A 16956-nucleotide genomic window follows, 5' to 3' on the forward strand; every position below is an offset into this window, starting at 1 on the left:
TCCTGATCAATTTGGGAATGTGTATTCCTGACTTTGGACTCTCAATAGATTTGTTATAAATCATCTTAAATAGTCATTGATCATTTTCTATAGCTTTTTCCAATGTGTTTCCCAAGTGTGATGAGTTCCCGAACACACTGGATGTACCAAGGTCAGATTAACAGATAAGAGCTGAGGGGGTGATGTAGCGGAGAGATTCAGTGAAAAAGATACACTATAAATAGTCTTAAATGTTATTATTCCATTGGATGTGCAACCTTATATCCTGCACAGGTTAAAAGTTGGCAATAGAAGTATTTGGTTGTGTGGTACAGTCTCCCCTAGTAGTGCTGTTATTTCAAGAGAAAATAATAGTTTTACAGAGGCTCTTTGTACCTAAAATTCAATGGCAGTGCTACAAGTGTTTATACTTATTTCAGATGAGCAATCGTTTTATTGCTTCATAGGGTCGCACTTCATTTTCTTTGATGACAACCTCCAATTGATGCTGATGTACTCTGCCTCATATTCATCCTTTAATCGTCATCAGCAGATATAACATTGCAATCCAGTGAAAAACATTTAAGTCGGAATGCTCATCAGTTGGCCAGGCAATAAACAAAATGATATGCATTAATTAATATGCAAATATGATTTTCAGTATTTTGTTTTCTTCATTTTCATTTTCAACACTTCTATTGACCTGAGGGTAGTGAATAAATATTTAAAAGAAAGGCTGGCAAGGAAACACAGTTAAACCAAACAAAACTCAACCAAACAAGCCAAGATGTAGTACTTTGTGCTGCCAGTGCAGTGTGACATGGTGCAGTAGGAATCAAGCCCACCATGGACAAAATGGCAAATTCTTATTAGTGTTTGGCGGCGATTCCACACTGTTGCACAAAGTGATTACACAAAACCATTGGCGGGATTATCGGACTAACTAACATGTTCTTGGAAGAGTCCATAGAGATGAAGCACCAACATAAAAAGGATGAGAATAGTAATTAAAAATAGAACAATAAAAAAGACAGCTAATGTCAGTTCAAGAGATCCACCGATTCTAAAACCTGTGTTCATGCCTCTTCAAGTTTCTTGGCTTTAATCGAATAACTGTAATCATGAGTTCCTCTGACCCTTGCTTGCTGGGTACTAATTAAATAACTGTAATTATGACTTTACTCTTGAGCATAAGCCTGGTTTGTCATTTTACAGAATTTTTTTTGCAGTGTTGATCAAAGATTGTACACTTTCACTATAGTGGGTGACAATTTGATTGCCCTCAATAGCAGAAACAAGTCATATTACAACAGCAAAGCTGTCAGGTTGCAGTAAATCACAATCCGGGGAGCCATTGGCAACATGGTTTGACACCTAATTCGCTCTTTTCCTTCCTGCCTGTGCAACCTCAGTGAGTCAACATTACCTCATTGAGAGAAAGGAAAACTTGACATCTTGCGTATATCGTTGTTTTGTTCTGTGGTGGCGGTGGTTGTGTATATATTAACCACATTTGCCAAAATAAATTGCTGATGAATTAATAAGGTTGGTGATGGATTCATTAGGCTGCTGATAGATTCGAAAGGCTGCTGCATTGCAGAGCAGAGCCGACTTGATTTGACAGCGCTTGCACTTTCATAGAATACGGTTCAAAAGGATAATTAATATTTGCCTCTTCAGATAAGTATTTCATCGATGTCACTTTTTGGAGCGGGGTTATCAACAATTTCATTCCAATTTTGTTCCAGTTTTTTATTTTTTAGAAAGGAATAAGTTCCTATGCGAGAGCAGTTCAATGAAAATATAAGCTTTGAAATGGGAATATGGGAGCTGCAGTTCATATTGTGATGTGAGTCTGATACAAGGGGGGATTTTAATTCTACCTGCCTGATAGAAATCGGGCGGGCGGGCAGGTAAAATGCCCCGGATGATTCATCTGTTGATTTCTCACCTGATTTGCAGGGATCCTGATTTTAACCTGCCCTTCTGTGCAGGCGGCAAAGACAATGGCCTGAAGCTTGCATGGTCCTTCGTTAAGTTTTCAGATCGGGGTCCGATGACATAATTTGGGCCCTGACTGCAATTTTAACTCGGGCCTGAATGGGGAAGCTGCTGTGGATTTCCCGCCAGGCTGAAGCCTGTCAGAAGAGGACTGGATGGTAAGAGGCCTTGAAAATTAGGTTTTTCACGTTACTTTGTTGTGTCAGGGCCAAGCTTCCCTCTTGGAACCTCCTTCACCACAACTATCTGCATTCCTCCTTAGACCATCTAATTCTCCAGAGGCTGGCAGCCACTTCCTGCTCCTTACGGAAGTGGACCAGCGGCAGGTTAGTGAGGTCCAGGAGTTAAAATAGCCCAAGCCTGATTTCCATAGCAGTGCGTGAGTTTCCAGCAGGGATGCTCATTTGTTGAGTTTGCAGATTATAGAATTTCTTGCTTTAAAACGGTTGGCTTGAAGAGATGTTCACCAGGTTGATAAACTCATTCCCCAGTGAGTCATAGTAACGAGGAAGATTGCAGGTCTAATTCCCACTGTATGCTGAGTTAATCGATCTCAGATCGTGCAGAGAAACTTCAGTTCTTACTGCTGGCTGCCATCTGGTGATATCGGTTGGAAAGTGCATAGGTGTGGACAATGGGTCTGGGCAAGATTGGATGTAGCTGTGATCCCTTCCCCCGCCCTCCAACAACAAGCAACAACTTGCATTTATATTGCATCTTTAATGTAGTAAAATGTCTCAAGGCGCCTCAAAGGAATGTTATCAAACAAAATTTGACACTGGGCCACATAGGTACGTTTTAATGAGCGTCTTAAAGGAGGAAAGAGAGGTAGAGAGGTTTTAGGGAGGGAATTCCAGAGCTTAGGTTCTCGGTAGCTGAAAGCACGGCCACCAATGATGGAGCGATTGAAATTGGGATGCTGAAGAGGCCGGAATCGGAGGTGCGCAGAGTTTAAATAGGGAGGAGTGAGGCCATGGAGGGATGAGAATTTTAAAATCGAGGTGTTGCTCAACTGAGAGCCAATTTGGGTCAGAGAGCACAGGGGCGATGGGTGAATGGGGCTTGGTGCGAGTTAGGATACAAGCAGCAGAGTTATGGATGAGTTTAATTTTATGGAGGGTGGAAGATGGCAGTCAAACAAGAGTGTGTTGGAATAATCAAGTCTAGCGATGACAAAGGCATGGATGAAGGTTTCAACAGCAGATGAGCTGAGGCAGCAACAGAGCACTGTTACGGAGATGGAAGTAGGTAGTCTTAGTGATGACGCAGATATGTGGTTAGAAGCTCATCTCGGGGTTAAATATGACACCAAGGTTGCGAACAGTCTGGTTCAGCCTGAGACAGGGAGAAGGATGGAATCAATGACTCGGGAGTTTGTGGCAGGGACCGAAGACAATGGCTTTGGTCTTCCCAATATTTAGTTGGAGGAAATTTCTGCTCATCCAGCTCTGGATGTCGGACAAGCAGTCTGTGGTGCATGCTGCAGCAGGAGCTACCATCTCCAGGAGACAAGGAAGGAATTGTTTCCTTTTTGGGGATCAGCGATGAGTGGTCCTGAGGTTCTGATAGGAATGATCAGCAAGTTAAATGGTCCATTCGGCAGATTCGGAGTGTGGCCCGACTAGGCCATTGTGGCTTCAACAAGTTATACATAATTATCTGTAAAATCTGCATAACAGAAAATCTTTTTTTTTTAACCAACTTTTTGGAATCTTTCCAGCTCAGTTGAGCTGGGAAACAGTTAACAACACAGGCACAAATGAAATGTTGTTAAGTCAGACAAAATGATTCTGTAGGTTCCTACCTACTTTTTTAGTTATTGAATGTGTCAAAAGCAATTAGTGAGGCGAGAACACAAATACAATCCTGCTGCAGTCAAAGTGAAGGAGAGAAAGTGTCAGCATTGTTGGAATAGAGGGGAAGTGTAGTAACTATACTATTACTCATGTAAAGTACATACACTTTACAATACATTTACAATCTGAATCTAAGCAAAAGGAGGGAGGATATAAGTTCTCTAATGGGGCAGAATAATGCCAGTGTAGCACTTGTAGTTTCCACTGCTTGTAACTCTTCCTGCCATGCTCCTGCCCAGGGAGGGTGAAGATTATTTTTGCAATGGTTGGTACCCTCCAAATGCTAGACTTCTTAAAGTACTTATCAATGATCAAGGAGGCTGCTGAGGTTATTGATGACAGCCACTTTGAGATACAAGGCAGGTGTGATGGAATATTTAACATCATGCTCGTCAAACCCAGTGTGAAAGGCCGGAACTATTTAAAAATAATCAATCATCTCAGAGTGACATCATTAATTCAGCTTGCAGCAAGATTAAGGTTCTTCAGTTTCAGTTTTTAACTGATAACTCCCTAGATTGTAAAGTGGTTCTTAATTAATTTTTAACTATTTAATTTGCCAAGCCACACAATCTCACCAAACCTGGTGAGCTTTGTTCGTCTGATGGGATTTGATCCTGATCGTTTCTTTCAACTGTGAAGATGACGTTTGGTCTTTTTATTCCTCTCTCGTTCAGTGCACCAGTAAAGATATAAACTGATTTGAAATATCAAAATTAATGTTGTGAGTATAAAGCCAGGAATTACTGCTAAAATTAGTGAACAAAAAAAAATGCAAAGTTGAAAAAAATTAAATACAACATTTACATGTTTTTAACACTATAATATTGAATTTAATTTGGAAAGGTCAATGTTCATTGTCTTCCTCCTCCAAGATTTTCACTTGGGTTTAATTTATTTAAGTAAAGTATTCCTAGAAACTGTAACAAACCCCCACCCCTGAAAATAAAGCTTCCTTCAAATAATATAAAAATAAAATAATATTGATCACATACAATATTTTATTTAAAAAAATTATATGTGTTTATTAATATATGAATTTAAACAAGATTCTGGCAGTGTGAAATAGTAAAGTGCAGAAAAAAGTAGCATTTAATAAGCTGGGGTTTATAAAGGACTGAAGAACTTTTTTAGATTAAGTTGTACTATACCGCTGACTAAAGCTAGAGTAGTGCTTAGTGTATCTAGATCGCCATAAAGATATGACTTGCAGGTTTCCAGCTTTGGGGAAAGTATAGTTCAACATTAAATAGGTATAAATAAATTGGGACTAACTAGCATAGTTCCTCAATATGATATTCTAAAAACACTGTTATATATTCTCAGTAAAGTTAAGACCTGCAGTTTCTAATTTCTACAGGAATATCTAATTTTGAATTGTAATTTACATATCCAAAATGCGTCTCTTTATTAGACATACTAATTACATGTTGTCTGCAGCAGTATACCAACACCATCCTCTAAGTTTGATAAAAAGCAGAGCTTGACATTTTGGATCTACTAAGATATTTAATGATATTATAAAACATGTAAAATGAAGTGTTGGCTTTGACTCAGTGGGAACACTCTCGCCTCTGAGCCGGAAGGTTTTGCGTTCATGTCCCACTCCAGACATTTGAGCACAAAGTCTAGGCTGACTTCAGGGAGCACTGCACTATCGGCGTCATCTTGCAGATGAGATGTTAAACTGAAGCCCTCTTGGGTGGACATAAAAGATCCCATGGTACTATTTTGGAAAAGAGCAGGGGATATCTCCCTGGTGTCCTGGCTAATGTTTTTCCCTCAACTGACATAACTAAAAAACAGATTATCAGGTCATTATCATGTTGCTGTTTGTGGGAGCTTGCTGTGCACAAATTGGCTGCCACATTTCTTATGTTACAACAGTGACTACACTTTAAAAATACTTCATTAGCTGTAAAGCATTTTGGTCCACAAAGGCACTATATAATTGTAATTTTTTCTTTATTTTTTTAATTGGCTGTAAAGTCTTTTAGGACCACCTAAAATTGTGAAAGATGCTATATAAATGCAAGTTCTTTCTTTTGAATATGCTAATAATAATAAATCTATTGGATTTGAATAGATAATACAACTTGTGTTACTAAACTTCTTGGGGTGTAAATAATACCGGAAACATGACTGTATGAGTATAGCATATAACACTGCTAAACTTCTAGGAGAATTATAAATATGTTTTTATGCAACGCTGCCTCATCAATATGTATCTTGACTATATGAAAGGTCTTACAACTGCACACACTTCTTGTGAACTGTTTATAAAATTCCGATGTTTAGATTTATAATGGGAACTACCTATGTAACTTGTCATATTGTAATGATACCCTTCCACCAGTGGAGTTTTGCAGCACCCTCAATGGAAACATACAAAAATAAGGGGAGTGTATGACTTTAAAGTGGACATCCACTTATGTCTGTATGCCCCGGTTCAGTTATCTTCTGGCCTCTAACCTTGCTTTGCCCAAAAACTACACAAAGAATTGATTCCCTCTGTGCAATGTCATAGGAGATCAATTAGTAATATACATTCAAAATCTTACATCTGAGCACAATTCCTTATGTCTACAAAACCTTACTCCCTGTTGTCACATCTTTGACGCACCTTGCCATTATAAGTTCCTACATTCACATTTATAATGGCAACTATCTGCATAAACTTGCTATGGTGTAATTACACCCTCCTGCCAGTGCCAGCGCTGTAGCGCCTCAATTTTGCATCTCCCAACTCCACGGTCTGTACTGCAGAGAAACTTCCTTCCCCCACCAACTCTACTTCTCTGCTTCCCAAATTGCCCTATGTTTTGCTACTTTATGGCAAACAATAACATCAAATCAAAGTATTCTTTCAATATAAAGACAGAATGTATGACTTTAAAACGGAGACTGAATTATATCTGTGCACCCTGGTCCAATTAGCCCCGCCTTCAAATCCTGCACCAGAAAAGTACACGCGGTCTTGTCCCCTGAGAAATTTGCTAGTGGGTAGAGAAAGAAAAAACTTTTTTAATGTAAGCATCTTTTATGTCTTCAGTATCCCAAAGTACTTAACAGCAATGAATTACTTTTGAAGTGTAGTCATTGTTGTTATGTGGGCAGAGGTGGCAGCTAATTTGCACACAACGAGGTCCTATAAACCAAGAAGTGGTCTGAATTACAGTTAATAGTGGTGCTGGTTCTTTCAGTAGTGCCATGGGATCGTTTACGTCCATGTGAATAGGCAACAGGGGTCAGTTTAATATTTCATCTGAAAGACGGCACCTGCGGCATTGCAGCACTCAGTACTGTGCTGAAGTGTCAACCTAGACTATGTACTTAAGTCTTGGCGTTGGATTTGAGTCCATAATCTTCTGGCTCAGAGGAGGAAAAGCTACCCCTGGATGAAGTTGACACTTCAAACAAAAATGAGTGCAAATGATAATGCATATAATACTGCTAAACCTGAATGTATATAGATAAGGCATATTGCACTGCTAAAACTATATTGGTATTGAAAATGCATGTTGCATTGCTAGACCTAATATGGTCTAATACTTATAGCATTGCTAGACCCATATGCATAGAGATAAGGCATATAACATTGCGAGATCTGCAGTGTGTAGGTACTGCATGTAACATTCCTAGACCTGCATGAGTATGGGTAATGCAGACAGCACTGATAGACTCACCTTAGATTTCTTTTTGTATTGTATTACGGTAGACAATACTAAAAACTCTATTGCATGTATCCATAATGAACCTAAATCAACCACCCAAATCTCCCCAAATATATGATCATCTTAATGACCATTGTGGAGGCAACCCTAATCCCCTATCGTGTAATTTGCTTACTGTATATTTTATACTGTCGCTCACTTCACAGTCATAACCTATTTGTTGGTCCCCTTTACAATCGCATTGCTGATTTGACAACATTGTACAAAAATTGTTTGAGCAGATACTGTAAACAGTTCTTGGAATTGATGTATCTGTATTGAGCAACAATAACTATCATTCAAGGAGATTGCAGAGAAGACCCCTTTTTAGCTGAAAATGGTTTCTTGTTATGGGAACTGCTGCTTAACTTGAGTCATGCAGCTGAAATAATGGCCATGTATATGGTTTCCACGAAAATTTGACATGGTGCTTGCTTCTTATTGTTGGGTACATTCATTTTTCTATCTCTGAAAAGAGCTCATCCACATAAAATGTGTCAGCATGGCATTTGGAGTGTTACAGTTGACTAATAAAGTATGATTGACAGCGTGTGGACAGTCTTTCCACTGGGTGAATGAAGCTACCAAGTAAATGCTCTAAAGCCTGGCTGGGTCGGCTGCCAGAAAAATGTTTTACTTTTTACTATACAAAACAGGTGGCAGCGATTCAGTGTGAAATTATCTGATTTTTATGCAAGGAAGAGAGTATTACAAAAACAGCACAGTAATGTTGTACCTCCTCAATCTCCAGGATCCTGGCAAAGCAAACGCAACGTTTGGCTCGAGCCAGTGGTGCCCCTGACAGTCGCTGCTGTTGAACAATGATGCACAGATGATAAAGAGAATGCCAAATGTATATTGAGGCGAATAGCATAGATGCATTGAGGAGAAAGCTAGAACGGTACATAAAGGGGAAAGGAATAGAAGCCTATGTTGATAGGGTAAAGATGAAGTAAGGCGGGGAGAGAGGTGGCTCGTATTGAGCATAGACACAGCACACAATTGTAGGGCCGAATGGCCTGTTTCTGTGCTGTAAATTACTATGTAATTCTATGTTAAACTCCTTCCTGTTACTTTCATATTGTTTTATTAAAATCTTTTGTACTGGCTGCCCTGATGGCTCAGTTAGTAAACCTTCTGCTCAGGGGGACCTGAGCCACACAGATCGAGGAGGTCCCAGATGTGATCCCTAGTCTCGCTGATCATAGCCAGGGTGGGATATAAACCCAGCAATTGGCTTCAGTGTCTTTGGGCCAGGAAAGGGGAAAGAAAAATCAGCTGGGATTCCCACTCTTAATCATTATCCGGTCACGGCCGCTGGAAAGTATGTGCCTCTGGATGTCGGGTGACGGTAGAATTGGGCTTGTGGTCAAATAGCCAGTCAAAACTCACTCTCTGTTCTGAGGCATGATGAATGACTACTTGGGCGATGGACTGCTGGTGCCTGTGGTATTATAATCCCCTGCCTTTAGGAGTAGAAGGGTGGGGGATGGGGGCAGGGGATGCTGCACCAACCCAGCGATGTTATGACACCAATTGTAAATGAGTCATATCACTAAAGAAACATCTCCTGGCTCTATCCAGCTCGCAACCAATTTGAAGCTGAATGTTGCCACAGGGAGACAGGACACTCAAACTCGTGTTAACAGCAGTTACCTATTTATGCATTAAAATGTCTCAGATTGTGTCAATTTTACTGGGTAAATGCTTTAGACAGAAGTATGCCTGACAGGAAAAGGATGCAATCTAAGTGTGAAAGATACTGGCAATTGCATTTCTACCGTAAGCTACAAATAATTCTTTACCTAAAAAAAATAAAAGTAAGACTTGTTATATTGATTTACATCAGGGCACTCCCTCCCCGAAGATAGCCTACAGTTCCAATCTCCCCGCAGGAATGTGACTTCTCAGCAGCTACTAATAGAGCCGGGAGGTAAGAGCCTCTCAATTCCTGTGACATGACTAATTGTTGTATAATGAATGGCTCAAGTAGGATTATAAGCTTTTACAGTATGTATGTATTAATCAATCACTGTATGGTGATAAAGGCTTATCCTTTTTTGTGTCATTGTGCTACGTAGCCTGAATTTCAAAACAATTAAAATTCAAATTAACTCAGTGTAACTACTTCCATGCATTTAGCGTTTTGGCCCAAATTAAATTCCATTTGTGAAGGAAATTAATGTTTTATCAAAGTACAGAATTTTCACATTATCTGGGAAGGGAACAGCATCTGCTTAACATTACAATTGGTATAAGTGGTGCTGAGAGTTTAAAATATCAAAAAAGCTGCATGAAACATGCAGGGACTCTGACTCTGTTTTAGCAATGTTTCTGGATAAAATTATTTTATTTGTTTGAGTACTATTATTCCATTAGGGCCTTTCAAAAAGAGGCATTGGGTGGTTCAGTGGATAGTGCAGTGTCCTTTTACCTCTGCGAACTGGACTGGATTGTTAGAATGTACGTCTCCTCTCAACTGGGTGGACACATCCTATGTGAAACGAATATTGGTCGTCAGGCTAGAGTTTGAGTGTTAAGATACATTAATGAGCTGAGGTGGTGAGAGGTTTATTCACATCTAAATCATGCCCGGGGAGTTCTAGAGGCTGACATTAAAGATTAAAAAAAAGGAAAACTTTCCATTTTCCAGCACTGACATCACTCATCTTGAAAAGCAGCAAAAAACACCAAACCCTAAAACAATGTGATGTTACAAAATCAGACCGTGTAAATGGAGTTTGTAATATTTTGAATAAGCATTTATATTAGCTATGCTTTTTTTTTAAGGATGTCAAGATATTCGAGAGACAGAGGATGAAATTTCTGCTGTTGATGATTTGGGGAAAGCAATTGCAGAATAACGTTACCCATTTTGTACTCGCGATGACTTTTTCACGACAATAGTTGTGAGGAGGAATTTGACCTCACCTGACACATTTTCTACACGTGCTTTTACATTACAGGAGTGCAGTTTCCCAGGTCTCCCTCTGTATAAATGCCTATGTACAGTAGATTGTTCAGAAAATGACAGCATCGTAGACCTAAACCTGGGGGATCTATAACTGTGCCGATTGGTTAAGGGAGCTGGTTGCAATAATGTAAACACCAGGAGCCCATTGTTGCATTTAGGCTCTATTAAGCAATTGGTCTCCACATTGCACAACAGAACCCCACATAGCCAGTACCTGACTGAAAAGTGGAAGGAAGAGTGCGGCACACAGGGAACATGCCCGCTGTACTGGAGCAGTGGGATATAGGAACTGCAAGAGTAGGAGTAGGAGTCTGGCCATTGTATCGCTTCTCGGTCTTTTGGCTAAGATCAAGTGTAGTATCTGTTCTTATCAGTTTAATATCCCCTATGGGGACCTGATATTAAATTGTTTTTTGGACAGGGAGCTGGGGCCGGGGCTTGCCCCGTCCGCTCCATGCACCGACCTGGTGTTTCCGGGAACGGTGCAACTTTGCCTCTCGGCCTTTTGGCCTAAGATCAAATACATTGGCGCAAAGTGATCTTTGGCGTTAGAGTTGATCTGGAAAGAAATTGGACATTAAAAAAAGAGTCTGGCCATTGTATCACTGCAAGGATTGTTCTTTTTTAATTAATGCTGCTTAATGTTTAGATGAGTGAGATTTCCCCTCAATCACTGCAAATCATTTACCGTAAATTCACAAAATCGTACAGCACAAAAGGAGGGCATTTGTTGAGATGTCTCATTGGCTGCCGGCCCCCCAACACAATAATACAGAAGGGCTTCTTCAACTTTTTGCTTTCATCATTTGCTGTACAAAATGGATACAAAATTGTGTTTGATTTTAATTGTAGTTGAGAGCTTCTCCTATTTCTGCTTTAATCAAACGAAGGTTGGGGCATTGAGATTAAAATGTTAGAAAGCGTCTTCTATATCTTGGTTGGAAGAAAGTTGAATTGTTAATGGTTTTGAATGGATGTTCAGTGGTACAGTATTCTTATTTAAATAACTTGGCTTTACAAGCAGTGCTATTTGTTCCAATCGGCCGAGTGTAGTTCTCTGTGCCAGCTCTCACCCATTTGCCTGTACTTCATTTACACCCGTGCTGCTCCAAACGTGCTTTTGGGGGAGTATTTGTTGAATACTGAAAAGAAAATTAAAGTTATTTTATATTTAAGAAGTTTTTATATTTTATATTTTTGATCTTTTTGATATATTTGGAATCATTTTGCAATTAAAATAAATAAAATACTGTGCCTGACATCTGACCCAACATCATAAACCCTCACGAAAAGGGGTACAAATACTCAAATACCCTTGCAGACCCTCTTTGCCTGTCGCCTCTAAAAACAAAGCAAGACAAAAGGTGCTCTCTATTCATCTGGTTAACTTTTTTTTCTGTACATTGACTAAAATGTAACTTGTGAGAAAGACACACACACAGTTGTTGCAGCCAGGCTAAGGATGGTGTGTTCAGTGGCCAGCAGCGTCACAGAGTGCTGTCACAGTGCGAGAGAAATGATATGCTCCTGTTATCATCAAGGAAGGTCTGTGACTTACAAGACGGAGCAGAAAAAAACCACAACTTAAACTCGGAAGAAATAGGATATCCGTTTTGATATGGAGAGACACTTGGCGCTGTTGCTGAACTGTAAAGGCAGACAGCAGTAAGACCATAATGCTAACTAATTATACACAAGTACTTGTTGAATGTAATGCTATCTGCAGGGACAATTCGCAAGTCAAAACATTCCATCACATCTGAGCTGTAGGCATAAAGTAGTCTTCGGCTGCTGAAACGCAGTGACAGATTCACCTAAGTTTAAATGCACGTCATTAAAAAATTACCATGTTTGCGGGCGGTATGATAAAATAACCTTTCCAGACATCATAGCTAGACTGTAGTCCTTCCAGCACATTCAGCTAGTTGTCATCAGCTTCAACATTTCTTTCCATCGTCTACTGTTTTTTATATATAAAAACCTATCTTGATCATGCAGCGATTTGTTTGTGGCCCGTTTTAATGAGTACACAGGCCGACTGTTTTGCCTAGGAACCATCCTATCGATGAGTAATCCTTGTATAAATATGGGGATTCGCTGCCGAGACAGGGGCAAACACAATAAAAAAACAATTGCGAGTGACAGGGATACAGTGAGGGAGGTTTAAAAAAAAAAGAATCGAGAAATGCTATGGTGAGATCGAACTGGTAAAACTGACAGGAGGAGAACCCCAATGGAACATTTAAGTAACAGCGAAGAAATTCAAGTGCAGAGCAAGTCTTTCCATTTTCACGCTTTTAAAAAATTAGTAAGTTAAAAGGAAATGGTTTCCATTTGACTCATTTGTGTTTAGCAGTAATCGCTGAGACTGTTATGCGGTAACTGGCTGGGTGGATCACAACAGTATGAAGGTGATGAATGAACTGACATAGATGCAAAGAAAAGATTGAGGGGCAATGACAGTACCTGTAAATTTTAATTCGGCTCACTCACACTGTCAGTAATTTATCCCAATGATCCCATTCACCCAAATAATGGCCCCTATTTTCACCACGATTGTGCACTGTTTTTGGCATCCAAACATTTTTTGGCATGAAATAAACCCTTTGTAACTTTCGCCAATGTTTGGACACTGGCGCCGACTGTGTGCGCCAGTTTCTTTTTTAACCATAGCACTTTGTGGTGCCGTCCCGAGTCAAAACGGGATGGATCGGGCGATGTTTTTGTGCACTAAATCGAGTTTGGCGACCCACGATTTTTTTTCAGCGCGGCGCACACTGGCCAAAAGCACCGCAAACCCCCCCACCCCCCCCCAACCTGTTGAAGTTAAGGAATCGGCGCGGCGCACAAGAGGACAGGAGCGAGGCAATAATACACAACAAAATACTTTGTTTTCCCACAAAGGAACTTTTTTTGGAGCAAGGGGAGAAGATCTTTGGGCTGAAAGGGCTGCCCCCCCCCCCCCAGTCCCCCGCCCTCCCGCTCAGTCCCGCTCCCCCCGCAAGTTAAAGTTCGGGAGCGGGAGGGCCACTTGGCCTGGGATTGCTACGGGTCCAGCCGGCGGGCAGGAGGGGTCCAGCTGGGGGGCGGGGGGAGAGGTCCTTTGTGACCCTTTCGGCAGCGGTGGGGAGCAGTCCTTTCGGGGGAGCGGGCTTCAGCGTCTCTGGTTGCCCTGGCAATTTCAGCTTTTCACGCATGCCCAGAGAGCTTTTAGCGCAGACTTGAAGCTCCGCCGCCAGACTAATTTCGGAGAGCGCGGTGCCAAATTCAAATAATTCTTTGCCAAAAGTCCCGATTTGTTTTTGAACACACACACACACACACAAAAGTTGTACGTTAACATGCGCGGGCGCCAAAAAATCCAGCAAGCGGAAAATAGAGCGCAATGTTACCGGCAGTCCCCATTTAAAAAGAAAGACTTGGATTTATATAGCGCCTTTCACGACCACCGGCCATCTCAAAGCGCTTTACAGCCAATGAAGTACTTTTGGCGTGTAGTCACTGTTGTAACGTGGGACCATAACAATCTCACACTTCAGAAGTTTCAGACAGCCTTCCAAAGAGCTCCACCACGGAGAACCAGCGAAGTTTAGAACCAGCAACATTTCTAGCACTGAAGGAGGTGGCTCCGCTAGTTCTTTGCTGGAGCATTGCGAAGCGAGACCCACTTGCCTGCTCTCTCCTCATTTACATTAACCAAGATTGATGGAAAAATCAGGGGCAACAGTCCTTACTGCATGTCAGGTTTTATCAGAAATTTTCCAAGTATTTTAGACAGAATGGCAGAACAAAAGCGATTTGCTGTCAGTTGGGTGGTGTGTCGGTTGATTGGTGAACAGCTGAGCTATTCTGTTGGCAATGGAACCAAACTGCACACACAACCACCCTGGCATTCTTCTAGAAGAAAAGGGTGCAGTACATTGGCTCCTTCTTCTGTTATGATGGGGCTACAGAGACATTTTACTGGCTGGGACTCGGCAGCTAAGCCTGTCTGCTTACTTTTCTGCCATAAATACATTTCAAGTTTTTCTTTGTAAAGTTTTGGAAAGTTTGAAGTGCCGATTTATTCTTTTTCAAAAACAGATCTACTTTAGTTGTAAATTTCTCCTCTGTTTTAGCCCCTTACACAGTCAGTGGGAGGCATGGAATGAGATACAACTGCATGCTGGTGACTTTATCAGTGTGAGGTGTCTTATCCCACATGTTGAGCTGTTCACCAGCAAAACTCGGCGATGGAAAATAATCAAATTCCAGTGTCAGTCGAAACTGGGATTTGAATGAAAGTTTTCTGAATGGGAGATTAACATCAGACCTACAGAACTATAAGAATTTGATTTCTGACATTCTTTTAAACTCTCAGTTTTCCTTTCTCTTACATAAGAACATAAGAAATAGGAGCAGGAGTTGGCCATACTGCCCCTCGAGTTTGTTCCGCCATTTAATACGATCATGGCTGATCTGATCATGGACTCAGGTCCACTTCCCTCTCCGCTCCCCATAACCCCTTATTCCCTTATCGGTTAAGAAACTGTCTATCTCTGTCTTATTTTTATTCAATGACCCAGCTTCAACAGCACTCTGAGGCAGTGAGTTCCACAGATTTACAACCCTCTGAGAGAAGAAAATCCTTCTCATCTCAGTTTTAAATGGGCGGCCCCTTATTCTAAGATTATGCCCACTAGTTCTAGTCTCCCCTATCAGTGGAAACATCCTTTCTGTATCCACCTTGTCAAGCCCCCTCATAATCTTATACGTTTCGATAAGATCACCTCTCATTCTTCTGAATTCCAATGAGTAGAGGCCCAACCTACTCAACCTTTCCTCATAAGTCAACCCCCCTCATCTCCAGAATCAACCTAGTGAACCTTCTCTGAACTGCCTCCAAAGCAAGTATATCCTTTCGTAAATATGGAAACCAAAACTGTACGCAGTATTCCAGGTGTGGCCTCACCAATACCCTGTATAAATGTGGCAAGACTTCCCTGCTTTTATATTCCATCCCCTTTGCAATAAAGGCCATAATTCCATTGGCCTTCCTGATCACTTGCTGTACCTTCTGAATGTGTTGACTCAATCTGGCACTGGCTGTCATCTATTGCCTTACTCAACTGGCCAGTGTTCATATGCAAGCCTAGATAGTGAGTATGGTGAGCATTATACCAAGCCTAATGTTGTCTTCACCTGAAGTCTACACTACCCAGCAGGAGCCACTGGGGAGCAATTAGGAGTGGAGATTATGGATAACTTTTTTTCTGAAGGGCAATGTAGTCAAATGTAGGACCATTATAGTGACCTTGCTGAGATCACCTAATTTAGCATAGACTGAAGATTGAAAATAGGTCTGTATGGCTCAGTATCACACTGGCAATAGTTTCACCAAATGAGCCATTGGGGGTCACTGAATAGAGAAGATAAAGAGTAAATCGTTACTGTCTTTATGAAGGCCTAAGGCAGATCATTAGTAGTGATATGTAAGCTTAATGGTCAGACAGACTTCATTTATAAAACACCGTACCACATTTCTCATAAACATGTCAAACGCTTCACATACAATGAATTATTTAGAAGCGTAATGAATGCTGTATGTAAGCAATTGAAACAGCTATTCTGCAGACACCAAGATCCAACAAACTGCAATAAGATGAATGGTCAGTTACTTTGCTGTTCTTTGAGGAAGGAATGTGGACCAGAACACATGAAAGCTCTGTGATCTTCTTCAAATTATTCAAATGATGGAATCTTTAATGTCCATCTATATCACACTCGATCTTGATTTAACATCTTCTCCAAAGCACAGCACCTGTGAAAAAGCAGCACTCAGTAAACATAGAAACATAGAAAATAGGTGCAGGAGTAGGCCATTCGTCCCTTCGAGCCTGCACCACCGTTCAATATGATCATGCAACTTCAGTATCCCATTCCTGCTTTCTCTCCATACCTCTTGATCCCTTTAGCTGTAAGGGCCATATCTAACTCCCTTTTGAATATACCTAACGAACTGGCCTCAACAACTTTCTGTGGTAGAGAATTTCACAGGTTCACAATTCTCTGAGTGAAGAAGTTTTTCCTCATCTCGGTCCTAAATGGCTTACCCCTTATCCTTAGAACTGCATTAAAGTGTTAAAGAAGAAAGAAATTGCATTGATATAGCTTCATATTATGTCCTCAGAACATTTCAAAGTGCCTTACGACCAATGGATTACATTTGAGGTGCATTCACTGTTGCTATGTAGGAAAATGCAGCAGCCAATCTACACATAGCAAGGTCTCATAAATAGCAAATGAGTGAATGACCAGCTAATATGTTTTTGCTGGTGTTGGTTGAGGGATAAATGTCTGTCAGTACACTGGAGAACTTGGCATGTCATGAAGCAGAGAGAAACAGAGTTAACGTTTCAGGTTGGTGACCTGCTGAGTATTTCCAACATTTTCT

At 40.8% G+C, this 16956-nt stretch overlaps 1 protein-coding gene and 1 pseudogene across 21 annotated transcripts in view; both read left to right on the plus strand.

Moving 5' to 3' along the window:
• Window positions 1–16956, plus strand: part of sox6 (SRY-box transcription factor 6) — a 656189-nt gene that overhangs the window by 198478 nt on the left and 440755 nt on the right. For 2 of the 21 annotated variants that reach the window (XM_070899905.1, XM_070899907.1), the window contains one exon: window positions 9399–9482. The exons of the other annotated variants lie outside the window; for them this stretch is intronic. The gene's annotated coding sequence lies outside the window, so the exon portion shown is untranslated. The remainder of the gene's footprint in view (window positions 1–9398; window positions 9483–16956) is intronic. 21 annotated transcript variants of the gene reach the window in all.
• LOC139280481 (U2 spliceosomal RNA) lies at window positions 10846–11016 on the plus strand (annotated as a pseudogene).

This window comes from Pristiophorus japonicus, chromosome 14 (assembly GCF_044704955.1).
Source record: "Pristiophorus japonicus isolate sPriJap1 chromosome 14, sPriJap1.hap1, whole genome shotgun sequence".
Classification (NCBI taxonomy): domain Eukaryota; kingdom Metazoa; phylum Chordata; class Chondrichthyes; family Pristiophoridae; genus Pristiophorus; species Pristiophorus japonicus.